The 19,011-nt window shown below is 42.7% G+C and overlaps 1 protein-coding gene across 5 annotated transcripts in view; it reads left to right on the top strand.

Moving 5' to 3' along the window:
- The window catches only part of SMPX (small muscle protein X-linked), a 128,442-nt gene extending 109,761 nt beyond the window's left edge, over positions 1-18,681 (top strand). For all 5 annotated transcript variants that reach the window (XM_070603427.1, XM_070603426.1, XM_070603428.1 and 2 more), the window contains one exon: positions 18,269-18,681. The gene's annotated coding sequence lies outside the window, so the exon portion shown is untranslated. The remainder of the gene's footprint in view (positions 1-18,268) is intronic.
- Positions 18,682-19,011: the final 330 nt, after the last annotated feature.

The raw sequence follows: 19,011 nt of genomic DNA, 5'->3' as shown, positions 1-19,011 counted from the left end.
AGTATGCACTATTGGAGTCTGGTCCAGAAATTAAAACAAGACCTATGGCGAGCTAAACATCCAGAACTACCCTGGTTGCCTTCTCTCTGACATCCTGTCCTGGCCTATGCACCATTCACATCCAATTTCCACTGTTATTACTGTCTAGGAGGGTTCCCTCCCTCTCTCTGACATTACTTAATCTGATAATTAAGTAATGTCTACTTTGCAATAAGAGCGAAACAGGTAGGCAGCCAGTTATAAGTACAGGTGCCAAATAACATGGCAGCTTGGAGACTTTGTGAAATGGCCACTTAAAGGGGAGGGGTATCACAAGCCAGGCAATGAGGAAAGAGAAACTTATTTGGGGTTTTATGGCAAAAACCAAATCATATCTTTTAACTAGAGGCTAATAGTAGCAATAATATTAACATGCCCTTGCACTTGATTTTGAGAATTCCAAAGTACTTTCATGTTCATTCTCTCTTTCAAGGTTCACAACAGTTCTGTGAGACAGGTAGGCAGGAATTGAATTTGCAATTCATTCTTACGTAACTTCCAACTTCATACAGGGTGGAAGATTGTGAGATATATCATCATCTCCCTCCAGAGAAAGTTCATTTTAAGACTATTAATTAAGCCTGATTAAGTCCATCTATAGAAAATGGGTGTGATCCCTTTTAATCAGAAAGTAGAATGACCAGGCAGTCTGCAGCAGGTGCTGAGGAGGGGTTACTTACAACCCATGCTGTGGGCCAGAATTGAACAGATAATGGTGGTGCTTACAGCCGGAAGGACTTTTCTCACTGACGTAAAAAGATAGCTAGGATTCATCTACCCACATCTATCTATAGGCATATTTCAAAGGAAATGTACTATCTCAATTTCCATCTCTGTTTACTGGGTTTTTGGTGCCTAATTTTTAAAAATCACAGTGTCCTTTATATACATATAAACATGCCACACACACACACACACACACACACACACACACACAGATTTGATCCCAGATTTGAAACTCAGGTTGAAATGTCTTTAATTTCAGAAAGACCAGGTAGCAAACGAATGCACCTGGGGAAACTTTTACTTTAAGATGCCCCCAAATAATCACCCTAAAGGTCAACTCTTCTGGAAGGCTCTCCATTGTCACCAACAACGGAGAAATGGCATCCAGACTCCCTGCAGAATCATATACGAAGTTTACTGCTGGTTATCTGTCAGGGGAGAGAGAGCATGGGAGTCATTCTGAGCCAAATCCAATCCAATTATGGGCCAATTATAGACCTGCTTCCATTGCCAGGAGCAGGACCCACCACCAACGGAGCTGGTCTCAGAGCCCCTGGCTGGCAGGGACTCCCAGTGCATGGGGAGAAGAGTGCGTGGCCCAGATAAGACAAAACAGCTGATAATGCTCGGGGACCAGCACAGATGGCAACTGCAACTGCATTAGAATGGCTCCTGAACCTCCTCACCATCTCACTGCCATCCCTTCATAATTGACTCCAAATTTGGTTTTCCCTCCTGGGTGGCACCCTTTCTCACTAGGTAATCAAATTATGTAATGCCAAGAGGTGGTAGCCAGGGCTTCACTCCTGTACTTGGGGTCAACCTGCTGCAATCCTGCAGTCTTAGCTACGGTGCTAACTAGGAACACAGTGCTAACTAGGAACACAGTGCCTGGATACCTGCATCACCACTGACAACCTCACTGAACACGTAGGAGTTAAAATACCAAGAAACTTAAGTTAGAAACTTGTGCTAGGCAAAAATAAAGCTATCTCTATTAAAAATCAAAACAACTTTGTGAATTTTGGCTGGCACTTCCAACTGACTGAGATCATTTCAGGTCCACATTCTAGCATCCAATACTGTAGTTATTCCTCAGCCTGGCTTTGCATGTCTGATCTGCTAGTTTGAGAATAAACTTGCTCCTCTCTTTAACTGAGATCTTGAGGAGAGTGGGGGCAAGGCAGCACCAAGGACAGCATCCTGTGGGCTACAGCAATGGAAACTCCTTAGATTGGCCTAGAGTGGTGGTCCTCAAACTTTCTCAGGCAGCAGCATCATCTAGAGGGCTTCTTGAAGGTTTCTGGGCCCCATGCCCAGAGCTCCTGATTCAGTAGGTCTGGAGTGGGCCAGAGAATTTGTATTTCTGACAAATTCTCCCAGGCTGCTGCTGCTGGTTTGGGGACCACACTTTGAGAACCACTGACCTAGAGCCATCAATCTAGATTGTTTAGGTCTTGACATTCAAAATCCCCTAACTATCCCATTACCTAGTCCACAGATTTATAGCTAGGATCCAAAGGTATGGTTAGCGACTTGGCCAAATTTATTTGCTGAAATTCAGACATACAAAGCATCAATGAAAGCTTATAATAGTGCTTCCAAGGGCCAGGCACTGTCCCAAGCACTTTACCTTGTGATTCTTAAATGAGTTAGTATACATAAGAGCTCCATTTTACAGGCAAGGAAACTGAGGAAGAGAGAAGTTATATGACTTCCCCTAAGGTGGCACAACTAGACAGTGGGGCAGCCAGGATTCAAATCCAGGCTGGCTGACACTTAACCATTGCCCCAGGTTGACTCTCCCTGTGGCAGATAGGATAAGCTCCATGGGGGTGAAAGGTGCTGTGTAAATTCTGAGGGACAATCGTAATATAACAGATGAGGAATTCTGCCAGTGGCATCAACCTACCTACCAGTCACTTAACCTCACTGACACAATATTTTTATTTTTTTTATTGAGTTAATGATAGGTTACAATCTTGTGAAATTTCAGTTGTACATTAATGTTTGTCATTCATGTTGTAGGTTCACCACTTCACCCTTTGTGCCCACCCCCCCACCCCACCTTTCCCCTGGTATCCACTAAACTGTTCTTAGTCCATATTTTTAAATTCCTCATATGAGTGGAGTCATACACAGATTATCCTTCTCTCGCTGGCTTATTTCACTTAACATAATTCCCTCAAGGTCCATCCATGTTATTGCAAATGGAATGATTTTGTTCTGTTTTGCAGCTGAGTAGTATTCTATTGTATATATGTACCATATCTTCTTTATCCATTCGTCTGCTGATGGGCACTTAGGTTGCTTCCATGTCTTGGCTATTGTAAATAATGCTGCAATGAACATTGGGGTGCATAGGACTTTTGGGATTGCTGACTTCAAGCTCTTTGGATAAATACCCAGTAGTGGGATGGCTGGATCGTATGGTAGTTCTATTTTTAGTTTTTTGAGGAATCTCCATACTGTTTTCCATAGTGGCTGCACCAGTTTGCATTCCCACCAGCAGTGTATGAGGGTTCCTTTTTCTCCACAACCTCTCCAACATTTGTTACTATTAGTTTTAGATATTTTTGTCATTCTAATGGGTGTGAGGTGATATCTTAGTGTAGTTTTGATTTGCATTTCCCTGATGATCAGCGATGATGAGCATCTTTTCATGTGCCTATTGGCCATCTGTATATCTTCTTTGGAGAAATGTCTGTTCATGTCTCCAGCCCATTTTTTGATTGGGTTGTTTGATTTTTTGTTGTTGAGTTGTGAGAGTTCTTTATATATTATGGATATTAAGCCTTTGTCAGATATATGACTTGCAAATATTTTTTCCCAGTTAGTGGGTTGTTTTTTTGTTTCAAACCTGTTTTCATTTGCCTTGAAGAAACTCTTTCGTCTGATGAAGTCCCATTTGTTTATTCTTTCTATTGTTTCCCTTCTCTGAGAAGGCATGGTGTCTGAAAAGATCCTTTTAATACTGATATCAAAGAGTGTACTGCCTACATTTTCTTCCAGAAGCCTTATGGTTTCAGGTCTCACCTTTAGGTCTTTGATCCATTTTGAGTTTATTTTGGTGAATGGTGAAAAAGAATGGTCAATTTTCATTCTTTTACATCTGGCTTTCCAGTTTTCCCAGCACCATTTGTTGAAAAGGCTTTCTTTTCTCCATTGTATGCCCTCAGCTCCTTTGTCAAAGATAAGCTGTCCATAGATGTGTGGTTTTATTTCTGGGCTTTCAATTCTGTTCCATTGATCTGTGCACCTGTTTTTGTACCAGTACCATGCTGTTTTGATTACTGTAGCTTTGTAGTATGTTTTGAAGTCAGGGATTGTAAAGCCTCCCGTTTTGTTCTTTTTTCTCAGGATTGCTTTAGAAATTCGGGGTCTTTTGTTGCCCCATATGAATTTTAGGATTCTTTGTTCTAATTCTGTAAAGAATGTCATTGGGACTCTGATTGGAATGGCATTGAATCTGTAGATTGCTTTAGGTAGAATGGACATTTTAACTATGTTTATTCTTCCAATCCATGTACATGGAATGTCTTTCCATCTCCTTATGTCGTCACCCAATTCTCTCAGAAAGGCCTTGTAATTTTCATTATATAGGTCCTTCACTTCCTTAGTTAAATTTACCCCAAGGTATTTTATTCTTTTTGTTGAGATTGTGAATGGTATTGTGTTCTTCAGTTCTTTTTCTGTTAGTTCGTTATTGGAGTATAGAAATGCTACTGATTTATGCAGATTGATTTGGTACCCTGCAACTTTGCTGTAGTTGTTGATTACTTCTAAGAGTTTTCCAATGGATTCTTTGGGGTTTTCTATATATAAGATCATGTCACCTGCAAACAGTGAGAGTTTCACTTCTTCCCTCCCTATTTGGATTCCTTTTATTCCTTTTTCTTGCCTTATTGCTCTGGCCAGGACCTCCAGTACTATGTTAAATAAGAGTGGTGATAGAGGGCATCCTTGTCTCGTTCCTGTTTTCAGGGGGATGGCGTTCAGTCTTTGCCCATTGAATATGATGTTGGCTATGGGTTTGTCATATATGGCCTTATTATGCTGAGATACTTTCCTTCTATGCCCATTTTGTTCAGAGTTTTTATCATAAATGGCTGTTGGATCTTGTCAAATGCCTTCTCTGCATCTATTGAGATGATCATGTTGTTTTTGTTGCTCTCACTGACACAATATTAATTCCTGTAACTGTTTATTAAGTTCTGACACTGCTACAATCCAAGGGTTGGCAAATCAGGGCCCATGGGCGAAATCCAGCCCACTGCCTGGTTTTCTTTTTGGTTCAACTTTTTATGAGATAATTGTAGATTCACATGCAGCTGTAAGACATAATACAAGGAGATCCTGGATGCAATGATTGGGAAGAAAGAAGAAGATTCATTTTTCCAATATCTATAGAAATATTTCTAAGGAAGGCCCTGTCAAGTTTCAAATATATGCAGAGACCAGAAAGCCAGGTTTGATAGTCTTCATTCAAACATACTGTTATGAGATGTCCAAGTAGTGGAAGTAAAAAACAACGGAGGTTCTAAATGCGAACACTTTTCAAGTCCACTACAAGACAGGACCAGATCACAGCTACTTGACTAATTGAGGGGCAGTTGTATAGCTTTTCTCAAATATTATGACATAAGAACTGAAGCCAGTTTCTGAACAACTGAGTTGTCCAGCCTTGGGTTTTGAGTGAGAATCATTTACTTTTATTCTAGTTATCTTAGTCCTGGAGTCAGGCAGCAGCAAATTGCTGGATACAGTTGGACCCATGGTCCTCAATCCTGAGTGCACACTAGGATCACCTGGACTTGCCTGACCATTAATTCTTTGAGGGAGGAGTATGTTTAGCAAGACCCTCAGGTGAGTCTAATGTGCAGCTTGGGTCAGAAGGACTGAGAGGATGTTTCTCATATCCTCCTTGGATAAATCAGACTAAAATCCTTCTTGCTTGGAAAAGTGTTTCTTTGTTTGAATGTCAAGGTCATTGGGATCAGAGTCTCTAAATGTGGAAAACAGCCAAGCATTCTTGGAAAGCCATGCAGCATAGATGTACACTTATTCATAGGGTGATCCGGTGGTGAGCCACAGCCTCCGTTTGGGATAGGACATGGGGAAGAGATACTAAGTTATCTAGACTGCCGTGTGAGTCCAGAACAATAGCCGTATTGGGCTTAGAAGGAGCTGTAGACACTCTGGTCCCCACTAGTGAGTGTGCTGTGTCTTGTCAGTGTCATGACATGTCTCTAGCCAGCAATATGTAGAGTCATATTCTCATAGGTCAGGGGACCATCAGTGTCACTTAGTTCAACTAAGACCCAACCCAGTAGGTCCTCTCTGTACTCCCTGCTTTCCTGTTATGTCCACAACCCTGGAGAGTCACTTGGGTTTAACCATGAACTCAGCAACTTTTAACCCCTATGCCAATTCATCTCACTCTAAAAACTGCCAGTGCTGCTGTTCCCTCCAAATAATCCCAGTTGCACCCTTTGGAGCGATTCATTAAGAGGAGAGTCCAAGTGCCCAGTCCACTGGAGTTTCTTTTAACAAGTTCAGTCTCTGGGTGTAAACATAAGTAGATTATGTTTTCAGTATGATGTGCTAAGGACTAATTGCTGGGTGCTGAACTGTTGCATTGTAAACTTTGGTTCAAGGTCAGCCAGCTATGTTGGCCTGCTCCCACAAAGTTGAATCCATGAGTTCTCAGGATGTCAGGTCTCTAGAGTCTGGCTAGTCACCATTTCAGAAATGCTGAGAGCAATGTGGTCCTACCCTGCAGCTAGGATCTGGTTTTTGACATAACAGAAATGCCAGTGTTTTGTGATTCCAATAACACCTATTTATTGACACATAAAACATAAGAGCTGGACTTGGTCTAAGGCAGCTATAGTAGTTATATGTTGCTGTGTAACAAATTACCCCAAACCTAGCAGCTTAAAACAATAATAAATATTATCTCAGAGTTTTTGTGGGTCAGGAATTCAGAAGTGGCTCAGCTGGGTGGTTCTGGCCTGGGTCCCTCATGAGTTTGCAGTCAAGATGTCAGCTGAGACTGCGGTAATCTAAAGGCTTGACTAAGATTGGAAGATCAACTTTCAAGATGGTGCACTCATGCTACTTGCTAGTTGGTGATGACTCTTATCAGGAGGCCTTGGTGCCTTCCCATGTGGCCCTCGCCATTGGATTGCTTGAGTGCCCTCACAACATGGCAGCTGGCTTCCCCAGAGCCAATGATCCAAGAGAGAGCAAGGCGGAAGCCACAATGGCTTTTATGACCTAGCCTTGGAAGTCACACTCCATCATTTCTGTAATATGCTATTGATTACTCAAGTCAGCCCTATTCGGTGTTGGAGGGGACTATACAAGGGTATGAATACCAGGAGGCAGGACTCACTGGGGACCATCTGGGAGGATGCCTACAACAGCAGTCTACTCCTCTTTTTTTACCAAAGAGAAAACTGAGGTCCAGAAAAGTGAGATTTGCCCAAAGTCACACAGCCTTAACATTTACCAAGTCTTTGCTTTTCTTTCAACCCCACTGATCCTCACCACCCACAATTTCTTATATGTATTTAAAACACAAAATGTTGTTTACCTTTGGGGAAATTAGAAAGATTATTTCCAAATGTGAAGCCAGTTTCCCTGATGTTTTTAACAGCAAAAACCTTTAGAAACCAGCCAACATATAAGCAAAGTGCATGCTCTGAGCACTCCGGAAAGGTTTTTCTTCACTTCCTCGAGTCATTAGGGAGGAGGAAGAAGGGAAGAGGGGGAAGAAGGCAGAACCTCTTAGGGAGGGCAAATCCCAAAGTCAACTAAAAATCTAGTGTTTGATGGATAAATGTTAGCTTTTGCACACTGCTCTCTCTCCTCGGCTCGTTCTCATATTATGATGGTTTTCCTGCTCTCTTGATTTCTGAGGGTGAAAACAAGAACAACAGGAAAAAAGCAGAGAGTATCACCAAAAATCAAACCAATGGAAGGGCCACCCTCCCCAGGAGTTGCTGTGTCACTAATCCCAGATGAAAGACAGTAATCCAGCCGCAGGGACTCCTTAGGAGCAGCACAGAACTTTTTTCTGTAAAAATGTATGTTTCTGAAGACACACACACAAACACACGCACACACACCCACACACAGATTTTTTAGCACAAAACTCAAAACTGTGATAAATATTTTCAGTTCTTTTCAGGATCCTCTTTGAAACAGCCATCTTCTAAGAAAGGCAACAACAAGAAAGAAACTTCTTGTATATTCTCTATCCCTTTTCAATCAGTTAAAAAACAAGGGCTGTCATCGCTGATCAACATAACTAGTCAGGAGACATGAGGGCTTTCTCCTTGCCTGACCTATTTTGTCTAATGGGGCCCAGTCCTTTGCCCTCTGACAAGCTACCCTCTCTCCTGAGTTCCATTTATAGCAGGGCTTTATTAATGGTTAACTCGTTAGGAACGGATCTCTTTCCCTCCCAAGGCTTATTTCGCCTGTTCAATAAATCAAGCCATGGGATCGGAGAGACTGTCCATTTCTATTTTCTGTAAGCTCAGATTCTTCCTAGCCCACAAAATACTGCGAATTGACAGGTGAGTGCTCAGGATGAGTTCTCACTGCCTGCCCGGTAGCCTGTGGTCACTTGTGATTTGTCTAGTATTTAGTTCTCCAAGTAACGTTTGTGAGGCCCGTGGGAATTTTCCTAAGTCCTTGACAGAAGTCTGAGATCTGGAGCTGAAGTGCTTCAGTCAGGAGCCCCTGGGCCTTTGCTAATGGTGAGGGACCGCCTTTCTCATCCTCAGGCAAGAGCCCTTGGACAAGTGCTATGAGTTTCTGATATGTTTGACCCCTCTCTCCACCTTGAAAGAAGCTTTGTAAACTCCATTCATCTGCCATTCTTGTTGCTGTCACACAGGTGACCTCTCTGAACAATTGGAGCATTAATGGTCCACAGCTGTCAAAGTGATCTGTGCACTGCACTCCTTAAAGCCTTCTCTTGCTTGTTTTCAGTTGCCAGAGCCCTGCAGTTAATAGATCTTTCTAAAAAAAGAAAAAATACAAGAGTGATAATGTCACTGCCCTGCTAAACATCCTTCAGTGGCTCCCCATTACCCTTAGGGCCTGCATTAGCTGGCTCAGACTCACCAGGTTTTTCCCATCTTGCATTTCTGCCCACCCAGGGAATTCCTTGCTCTAACCCTAGTGAACTTCTCCCAGTTCATGGAGGTGTCATACTAACTCTAGGCCTTTACATACGCTCAGAATATTCTTCTCCAATCTCTCTCTCCTCCTCTACCCATTAGCTGACTAACTCCTACCCATCATTCAGGCCTCAGTTTAAATACTATTTCTGAAAAGCCTCTTTATAGCCCCTTAAACTGGATAGAACATCCTCAGCTTCCTGTGTTTGTTCCATCACAGCAGCACCCATCACAAGGGAGGAGTGGATTGCCATCACTTATTTTATTGTCCGACTTTCCTTCTAGATGTTGAGTTCCATGAAGGGGGATAACTTGTCTGCTAGTGTATCCATAGCTCCTAATACATTTTGTGGCATATAATGTAACCAAAATAAAACCAGAGTCTGGTTTCCATCTTTAAGACCATTTAAGCACAGAGCTTCATCCAAAAGAAACATAAATCAATCACCAAACATGGCCTCAAAAAGGAATGCAAATCTTTACTTAAGAGAGACTTACATTGTAAAACACACATAAAACTACCTAAAAATTCTCTTGATTCATTATCAGCCCAAGATTCCTTCATCCTACGGACTTCTTACCCCAAATCTCTCCATTCTTTCTCCCAAATCTAGTTAAGCACTGATTGCCCCAGCCTTTCTTTTTTTCTGTAATTTCCACTCAATTCACTCCTTTCAATTCTTCTCTCAATCCATTTAGACTTCCACCAACCAGCGGCACCACAAAGAGTTTGAAGCCAAGATGACAAAGACTGAATCTTGCTTGGAAGGCAGAGTGGGAGGCAGGGACGTGTCAACTTATAAGCTTTTTGTGGGTCTTTGTCTCAGAATAATAGTAATAGTGCACATTTATTGAGCATCTACTATGTGGGAGGCATTCTGCTAAATTCTTTAATATATTATCATCACAGCAATCCTGTGAGCTTGATACTATTATTTTCCTGTCCTTCAGAAGAACACTTGCCCAAGGTGACAAAGCTAGGAAGCAGGAGAGCTGGGATCTGAAGGCTGTCTGTGCTAAAACGTCTCCACAGCAGGCACTCTGTAAACAGCTGAATGTATAGACAGGGTCCCACTTGGGAGACACTTGGAGGCCGACAAGGCAAAGGGTGCTAAAGCAATTTCTCTGATGAACTGACTGCAAGCACATGTCAAAGCTTTGTTTCAAAGTTGCTTAAAGAGGCTTCGAAAAGCCAGTTCAAAAACTTGGAATAGGAAAAAATGTGGTTAGCTAACATTGTTAGACCAGGTACAAGTGGTCATTAAACTCTGTTACAAGGCTAATTTAGCGAGGCAGGTAAATCTAATTTCCCAGAAGGGGCTCTTAATCTCATTAAAGTTGATCAGAAAATCACTCATGTTTTATCAGAAATGCTTCCCAGAAGGGACCACCCATCACACCAGAGCACACAGCTGTCCCAGCTCAGGTTTAGGATAATGTTCTTTCATGGTACATTTCTTTCACTGAGTATTTCTCAACCTCAGCACTACTGACGTTTGGGCTGGATAACTCTTTGGGGTGGGGGCTGTCCTGGGCACTGTAGGATGCCTAGAGCATTCCTGGCCTCTACCCATCAGATGCCAGTGGCACCTCCTCCTCTTGGTTGTAATAACCAAAAACGTCTCCACGTATTGCCAAATGTCCACTGAGGGGGTAAAATACCCACCCCACCCCCCATTGAGAACCACTGCTCTAGACCCTTGATTCTCAAAGTGTGGTCCATGAACCAACAACAACAGCATCCTTTGGGGGCTTTCTAGCAATGCACAACCTCATGCCCGGCACAGACCTCCTGAGTCAAAATCTGCAGTTTAACAAGATCCCCAGGTGCCTCCTATGGACAGTAAAGTCTGACAAATGCTCCTAGGCCAGTGGTTCTCAACCTTGGCTGCGCATCAGAGGCCTGGAGAGCTTCAAAAAATATTGATCCCACCCCTAGAGACTCTGATGTCATTAGTCTGGGGCAGCCTGAGCCTTGGGATTTTTAAAAACTCCCCAGGTGGTTCTAATGAGCAGCCAAGTTTGAGCTCCTGTTCTGGGTGGTTAAAAAGCCCCACCCCACAAATTTGGGCATGATTTACAATAGCCAATAAACAAAACCCCAAATCTCCAAAGTGATGCTTCCTTCCTTTCCATGAATATCCTTCGTTTTTGACCTCTTATCACTTTTAAGATGACAAAATTAAAGTCCTTTGATGATGGCTTCAAAAGGTAGGATTTGTTGGGCCAGCCCCATGGCCTAGTGGTTAAGTTCAGCCTGCTCTGCTTCAGTGGCCTGAGTTTGGTTCCCGAGTGTTGACCTACACCACTTGGCAGTGGCCATGCTGTGGCAGTGACCCACATACAAAATAGAGGAAGATTGGCACAGATGTTAGCTCAGGGTGAAACTTCCTCAGCACGCACAAAAAAGATAGAATTTGGCTGTAACTAACTTTTAAAATAATGGTTGGAATGATTTGGGGAAAAAAGTTAAGTCACTGATTAAGCTTCCTCAGATAGCTTTTTAAAGAAGTAAGAGCCATCAAAATCATCCCTCAAAACCTTGCTAATTAATTTTCTGTACTTGAAAAAACAAGCATTAAATAGAAAACTCTATCAAGAATATTGTTTTGCGTGAAATGTACAATTATATAAAGAGGCCATGCAAATTGGGAAGCAAAACACTAACACCTTAATAGATAAATAGATAAAGGAAATGAACTCACTATTCTCAAAAGTGGATTTGTAATTAGTAGAGAAGCATGAGAAAATGTGCAGCCTCTCTAGTAATCAAAGGGGTACTCAATGCAAAAAAGTTATTACCATTTTCCTCTTATAATATTCACAAAGATGAGTGCGAAACTGATCATGAAACAGACATTCACTTATTCCCTCAGCAGACACTGAGTTTCTTCTGTACAGCAGGCACTACGCTAACCTAGATGATGAGGGTGTCGGGCTTACTAAATGGAGAAAGTTCCAGCCATTGTGGATTTATACGTCCCCTAACCTGGCTGGCCTTGATAGAAGACATCCTAAAGAAAATATTCATGTGGAAAAAGTTTTGTTCATTTATGATAGCAGAATTGATTAAGAACGTGTGTCCAATAATAGGATTACAATGAAGTAAACTCTGGAGTTTCCCCCTGATGAAATACTATTGTGAAATACTATTTGTGATACAATGAATGATAAATGAAAAAAGAATACAGACAGTAGAAACTGGAAAAATGGCTCAGTAATCAAGTAAATCTTGAAAATGCTACATGATATCATCCTCACACTGAATCCATACAATCTATATTTGTATATTTAAAGCTCCGAGGAGCCCTAAAACTAAGAAAATAAAACTAAGAAAACTAAGAAAAGTATTTCTCAATTTATCTGGCCATAGAAAGTTTCTTTTTTTCCCTCCCCTCCCCTTCTTTCAAAAGTGAAACTTGTTTTATCATCTCTTAGAACTAGTATTTCTCAAATGAGCAAACAAAACCTTGAGGATATGCTGGTGTGTCTGGTAGTATTTAAGAGCCATACGTGGGTATATACATACATAAAAAAATTCATCAAGCTCTTCACTTAAGATTTGTGCATTTCACTCTATAAAAAATATTTTTTAAAAAGGCTTTCTGTCTGAAAAAAATAAAATTGATCTTTCACATCAAGTGGAATAAAAACCTAAGTAAAAAAAAAATACATGAAAAAGAAATCCTGCTAAATTCCAAGAAGGCAAGAAATTTTTTAAATTAAATTTTGGTGTTCATTAGAACAAGTACAAGAATGTTTATTAAGTCAAATTATTGATACACTGCAGATATATTTCTATGCATCATTGTTCATGCAAGGTGCCTCTAATACTGTCAATACGTGCAGATTACTTATGCCCATTTTACACGAGTTTCAAAAAAAAGTTTAGGGGAAAGAGCTCCAGACAGGCATTTAATCCTGGACCAGCCATTAACTAGCTGTGTGACCTAGGACAAGTGACTCAACCTCTCTGGATTTTAATTCCCTAATTTCTAAAAGGAGGAACAATTCTAAAACTCTAGTTGCATTCATTTTTGAAAATAGTTTTACTATTTTATAAGGTGATAAAGCTTTATAGTTCTATTTTTGCCTGATGGTACATCAAAAGCCAGATTTTTACTTGAATCCTGAGTCTTTGGACCACTCGGTACCATCATTGTTAAACTGTAAAAACAAAGTCAATAAGCTCTAAGGTGATCCCCATGACAATATGCTTTTCATGATGGCTTATTGCAGACAGACAGGGAGGCCTGTATTTATTTCATAGTTTCTGTTAACTTTATGTTAAGAAATTAGTTTTCCATTTGGATGTTCCAGAACCCCTGGCTGCCACAGACCGTTGCCAGATGGTTCTATGAAGATTCTGGTATTTCTGATGTAAGCACCATTGTCTCTTGGCCTCGAATACTCAGGCCTAAACAACACAGAAGGGTTTTGCCCAATCTTTGGAAACTCTGAGAACCTCTTGGTTAAGACAGCAGTCTCCTCGACTTGTTTACCACTTTGTCTACCTCTGGGTATTCTTGAGCGCTGCTTTGCTAGGGAAGTCTTGGGTCAGTGTTTCTCCAGTGAAGTCAGTGGCCCCTTGAGAAACAGGGAGGCCTAGGGGCCAGCCCGGTGGTGCAGCGGTTAAGTTCGCACGTTCCGCTTCTCGGCGGCCCGCGGTTTGCGTTTGGATCCCAGGCGCGGACATGGCACTGCTTGTCAAGCCATGCTGTGGCAGGCGTCCCACATAGAAAGTAGAGGAAGATGGGCACGGATGTTAGCTCAGGGCCAATCTTCCTCAGCAAAAAGAGGAGGATTGGCAGCAGATGTTAGCTCAGGGCTAATCTTCCTCAAAAAAAAAAAAAAAAAAAAGAGAAAGAGGGAGGCCTGTGCTTTGATGGATGGAGAGAAATTGACCACAAAACCAGGAGCTGCCAGTTGCAACCGGTCTTGAATTATGCCCCTTTGTTCACCAAGGTCTCCCCAAATTCAAAGTTATCTCAGTCACCAGCCCCTGACTCTGACTTGATATCCAATACAACAAACTCTCAATACAATAGGATTAAAAAACCCCTTCTGAGCTTATATTTCAATGAGATTTGACCTGGACTTGCAATTTGACCTTTCCTTAAGGTCATTCAAATTCTCCACGTCCAGCACATAACACTGTTTGATTCTGGATTTCAGGTGCAGAATTTTACAAAAAAAAAATGTCCTGCTGTTTGAGCCTTTCTCATCTTCCCTGCTTTTATGAGTTATTGGTAGAAACATTTCAATTTTCCCTTTAGCCATGGAAGGCTTCATGATGCACAAAAGCCAGTTTGAGTGGATGTTTCATAGTTGAAGAAAAAAGTTTTTAATGTTTTTACTCAGAGTTTTGTTTCTCTTACTTTATGAGTGGCTGGGCTAAAAGAGAGAGTTCTGGGGTTGGAGTTCCCCAGGTGCAATTCCAGGCTGCATGCTCCGTCTCCCTGACCTCAGTGTGTGAGGTTTCGTAGGGGCCTCAGCTGTGGCTTATACTGCCCTCCTCTCCGTGCGGCCCTGATGATCACATGGGACAATGTGTGTGAACGTGCATCGTAAACTCTAGAGGACTCCACGAATGCCCTCTCACAAACTCCAAAACTTCAGCAAGTTCGCCCTGGTCCTCCATTGCATATGGAACCAGACGGAACATGAGGCACGGCCTTTCTCTCAACTACTTTTGAGTGTCATTGTATTTACGGCTCTATGATTTAGCACCACGTAGGAGGAAGTAATCATTGCACCGCCCCCAAGTGTCTGGTTAAAGGACCAAATGCAGACAAGTGTCGAGTGGACTCCATTTCCTAAGTGATGTATGTGGGGCCACAGTGACTATGAGTAACACAGCTATATATAAATGGGTAATGGCAAGGCGCAAACATCACATGCTCCTCAGCCCAGACTTAGGGCGACACAAGAGAGAGATTTGGTGTATCATCCCTGCACCAGCCAAAGGGTGCTTTTCCCAAAAGTAAACTAGAAGTGGGGCTTCCGTGTCCTTTTTGATTTGGGTAATAAAAGTGTGTGGGGTAGCTGGAGAGTGACTTTTCAGCAAGGTGCCTCACATTCCCCATTATTCTCACAAATGTCCCCTACAGGAGAACAGGACACAGGAGAATAGCTGACAGCTGTTGTCTAGGCAGCAAAGCAGTGTGGCCCGGGATACCACCCAACTCACTTGCATTCCAATAACCTGACAAACAAGTGATTTACAGCATGGGCAATTTTAGCTCTGGATCCCTTCCCATTGTTCCCATTTCCAAATTTGAGCCCTGACCCAGGTCTCTGGATTCCTGGATTCTTGAATTCCGGTAACAGACAAGCATTCTGAGAACACGCTGAGTCCCACAAGGCCAAGGATGAAGACTCTGATCCTCTGGGGGCATGGCACTCCTGGAATGACCGTATGTGACCTTAGCTGTCAGCAGTGTCCTGTGTCCAGGGTTGCTGGGCCCTCTCAGATTCTACTGAGAGCTGGGGGGAGAGGGGAAGCTGAGGGGGCAGGGTGGTCTGCAGGAGGACAACTGCAATGACTCCTCTATTCCATTTACCACCTCCTGCCGGGCTCCTTCTACAAGGAAGGATCAGGCTCACTTTCTAGATGAAACGAGGTAACTATAAAGTCAGCGGTGGCGTGCCTGGCACATACCAAGGTTTCCCTATGTTCCTCAAACTGTCTCAAAGTCAGAGAGGTCCACGAGCTGAGCCCAGCTGTGAGGGGCATATTAGGGCTTTTAAACAATCACTGAAGGGTCATTGCAATGGCTTATCCTATATTTCTCAGTATAGCCATAATTTTACCTATCTAGGACAGATTTGTGGTGGTCAAAGTCCATATCAAGCCAGTCATAGAAATGGTTCCTATTTCTGGGTTGCAGATGGTGCTCCATAGTCTGGACACTTCTTGGAGAGAAATCACACCTCATAGGACGTGCTTTAGTGACAATTTGTTATGACTCATCACTCCTTCCATGCTGTTCAGAGAAGCCCAAGGAATGTCTCAGCTTCAAGGGCAGCTTGTCATGGGCCTCTCACTTAGCCAGAGAGACTGGCCATATGTCACCCAGCACAGTGACCACAGCAGTAAGATGGCTTGAGCACACCCTGTCCACGATGGGGCTATGGCTGGGGCCTAGGGCAGATTTGACAGCACTGTGAGGACGTAGCACATCAAATCCACACTCCTGGTTTATTGTGTGGCCCCTCGCTCATTCCTGCTGCCTCAAGTTGAAGAATGTGGGTTTTGCTGTAACTCCAACTCCAGTTCTTGTCCTGTTCTCACTTTTCCAGTGGTCCAACTCATCAATCCTCAGGCCTCAGGCCTCTGAGGACACATCAGGCTTGAAGCGTCAGGTGCCGTCATAGGCGGCGGGATGTAAAAATGAATAGGACATTTTCATACCCTTCAGAAGGCCACAGCCTAGTGGCAGGAAAGATATGAGAGGAGAGCGATGATACATAGAAGCAAATAATTACAATGCAGCCTGTTACATGGAGAGTCATGGTGGGGGGCGGATTTTAGTCAAAAGTTATAAGCAAAGGGGGAGAGGCCTGAAGGCTCTTACCATGTTTCAGAAGTAGTAAGTGTCTAGCAAACTCAGAGTGCAGGGGTGCAGGGTACGTGATGGAGAGTGGTCAGAGACAGACTGGTGTCGGGGGCCGGATGAGGCTGGGAAGTTGCTGGTGAACAAATACACTTCACCCGGAAATCCTGGACTGGGAAGGAGTTGGTATCTTACTTCCTCTTGGTGACTGGCATGGACCGAAAAGTGAGTTTCTAAAAAAAAGCAAATGCTAAAGAAATACGCGAGTCTGTGCTGACTGCTGTTGATAACGTTTTCAGTTTTGCCATCATGAATACCTTCCTACCTTTCCCTCTGGCTTGAGAACCATCCGAACCTTCCCTGTTGGTGGAGCGGAAGGAGCCCCCGAGTCAGGACACCTGAGTGCAGATCCCAGCTTTTCTATGTGCCAGCTAGGAGACCTTGAGCTACTCTCTCTGCTCTTTGAACCTCTATGTATTTCATCTCAGCAATGAGTATGACACAAACTGCATCACAGTGATGCTATAAATGTTAACATGTATAACATATAAATGACACTCTGGGCTTTGTAAGCTCTAAAATACGCAGGAAAGCAAAGCTTTCTAAAATACCTCTGCTGTAGAATCTCCTCAGGGCTCTTTGGCTAGAACTGGGTCCCACAGCTACTCCAAGCTTTCTGAGACTAGAAAGTTGAGTATTTGGCTACCAGCCTTTGTAGCAGGGAAAAACAAGGGAGAAGGTGGTTGCGAATGAATATGGGGAGAGCCAAGCCATAGTGTCTGCCACAGCAGGGGGGATCCTAGTCTGCAGAGTTTTCTTTCTTCAGTCATTGGTAATAAAAAAATGTGAGCATTCCATTTCTTAGAAACAATTCAGCCCGTTCACATAAGGAATAACATCAAGGAATAATGGAAAACAAACGTGTAAATAACACCCAACGATCCCTGTGTTACAAGAGCTTTTAAAAGAAATGGCACCATATCAATTAGCTATTGCTGCATAAGCAATGATCCCCAAATCCAATGGCTTATAACAAAATCATTTCTTATTCTGGCTCATATGTTTGTGGCTTAGCTGATCTAGGCTGGCTCACCTATGCATCTGTGCCAGCTGGGGGCTCTGCGCTACATGGGGCTTGGTTGGGGCACGTTAGCTGGGGCGGCTCTGCTCCATATGTTTCATCCTTCTCCTGGGATCAGCAGGCAAGCCTGGGCATATGCTGGTTATGGCAATGGCAGAGGTGCAAGAGAGTAAACAAAAACACGTGCTATCTCTTCAGTCTTAGGCTCAGGATTGGCACACCATCACTTCTGCCTCATTCTGTTGGCTGAAGCAAGTCACATGGCCAAACTCAGATATGAGGGATTATACCCACCCACAATGGTAGGAAACTAAAAAGTCACATGGCAATAGGGATGGATACAGGGAGGGGTGGAGAACTGGAGCCATGATGGCAAATTTACCACAGGCACCAAAGGTCTTGCAAGTCATAAGGTTAGCATTATACCCTAGTCCTTCAGGAGGAAGGCATCCTAATTTAGTTTGGAATTACTTAAATTACCAGAGCCAAAGTTGGTGGTCACACCTTCTACTCTTAGTTCACTTTACATTCATGGGCTCCAGAGAAGAAGTTTCCAAGTGCAAATGAGGCCTTTAATTTTGATTTGTACCTATCGTATTTATTTACAAGTTGTCCCTAAAAATATCTCATGAAAACTAAAGCAATACTCCCTTTGGTTTTTTCTTTTGCAGGCTTGATGTGAAGAATTAAAGAGGGAGAATGGATTCAAATGAAGACAGCTCACTAAAACATTTTATATATTTCTATGAAGATGATGAACCTCCTGAATGCCTGAGGCTCTAGCAGAAATGTCCTGTTTGTACATTTGTATCTCTTCCTTCTAGTTGGCTGCCCTTCTTACTTTAACTTACCTTCATGTTTGGCACCTTGCAGAGCACATCAGCTCAAGAATTCACCACTTGGAAGGTGTGGTTTTGAGGAAGGATATGATTTTACGGAGAGGGTTATGGCACTCTGCATAACAGTGATTTTGATTGGAAGTTCTCTCAGCTCCTTCCCACACTATTTTGGTCAATATTTGGAATGTCTTTTAGTTCTTCACCTTCTAAGTTATGTCAATAAACTTTTTATGAGTTCAAATAAATATTTGAGTAAGTGTAAAATATGAATCTAGACTAAATTAATTTTCATATACTCAGATAGCTACATATTCTCCCACATGGAGAGAAATAAGATATAGAGCCAGTCAAATCCTACATTGCCTAAGTGGGGGCTTCTCACTCTGAATTACTGGGTACCATGGGTAAAACTATGGCTGACTGATCATTGCAAATGAAGTTAAATGCCGCCTGAGGAACTGGGCATCGTTGATATTCCTCTTCCAAGGATGACCTTTATGGTGAGTGCATTTTACTTCCATAGGGGCTTAGATGTTCCCTTTGCCCAGATGGGGTAGAGTTCATTACAAAGCACA

This window comes from Equus przewalskii, chromosome X (assembly GCF_037783145.1).
Source record: "Equus przewalskii isolate Varuska chromosome X, EquPr2, whole genome shotgun sequence".
Classification (NCBI taxonomy): domain Eukaryota; kingdom Metazoa; phylum Chordata; class Mammalia; order Perissodactyla; family Equidae; genus Equus; species Equus przewalskii.
Note: the sequence above shows the minus strand (reverse complement) of the source record. Positions and strands in the feature narration are given on the sequence as shown.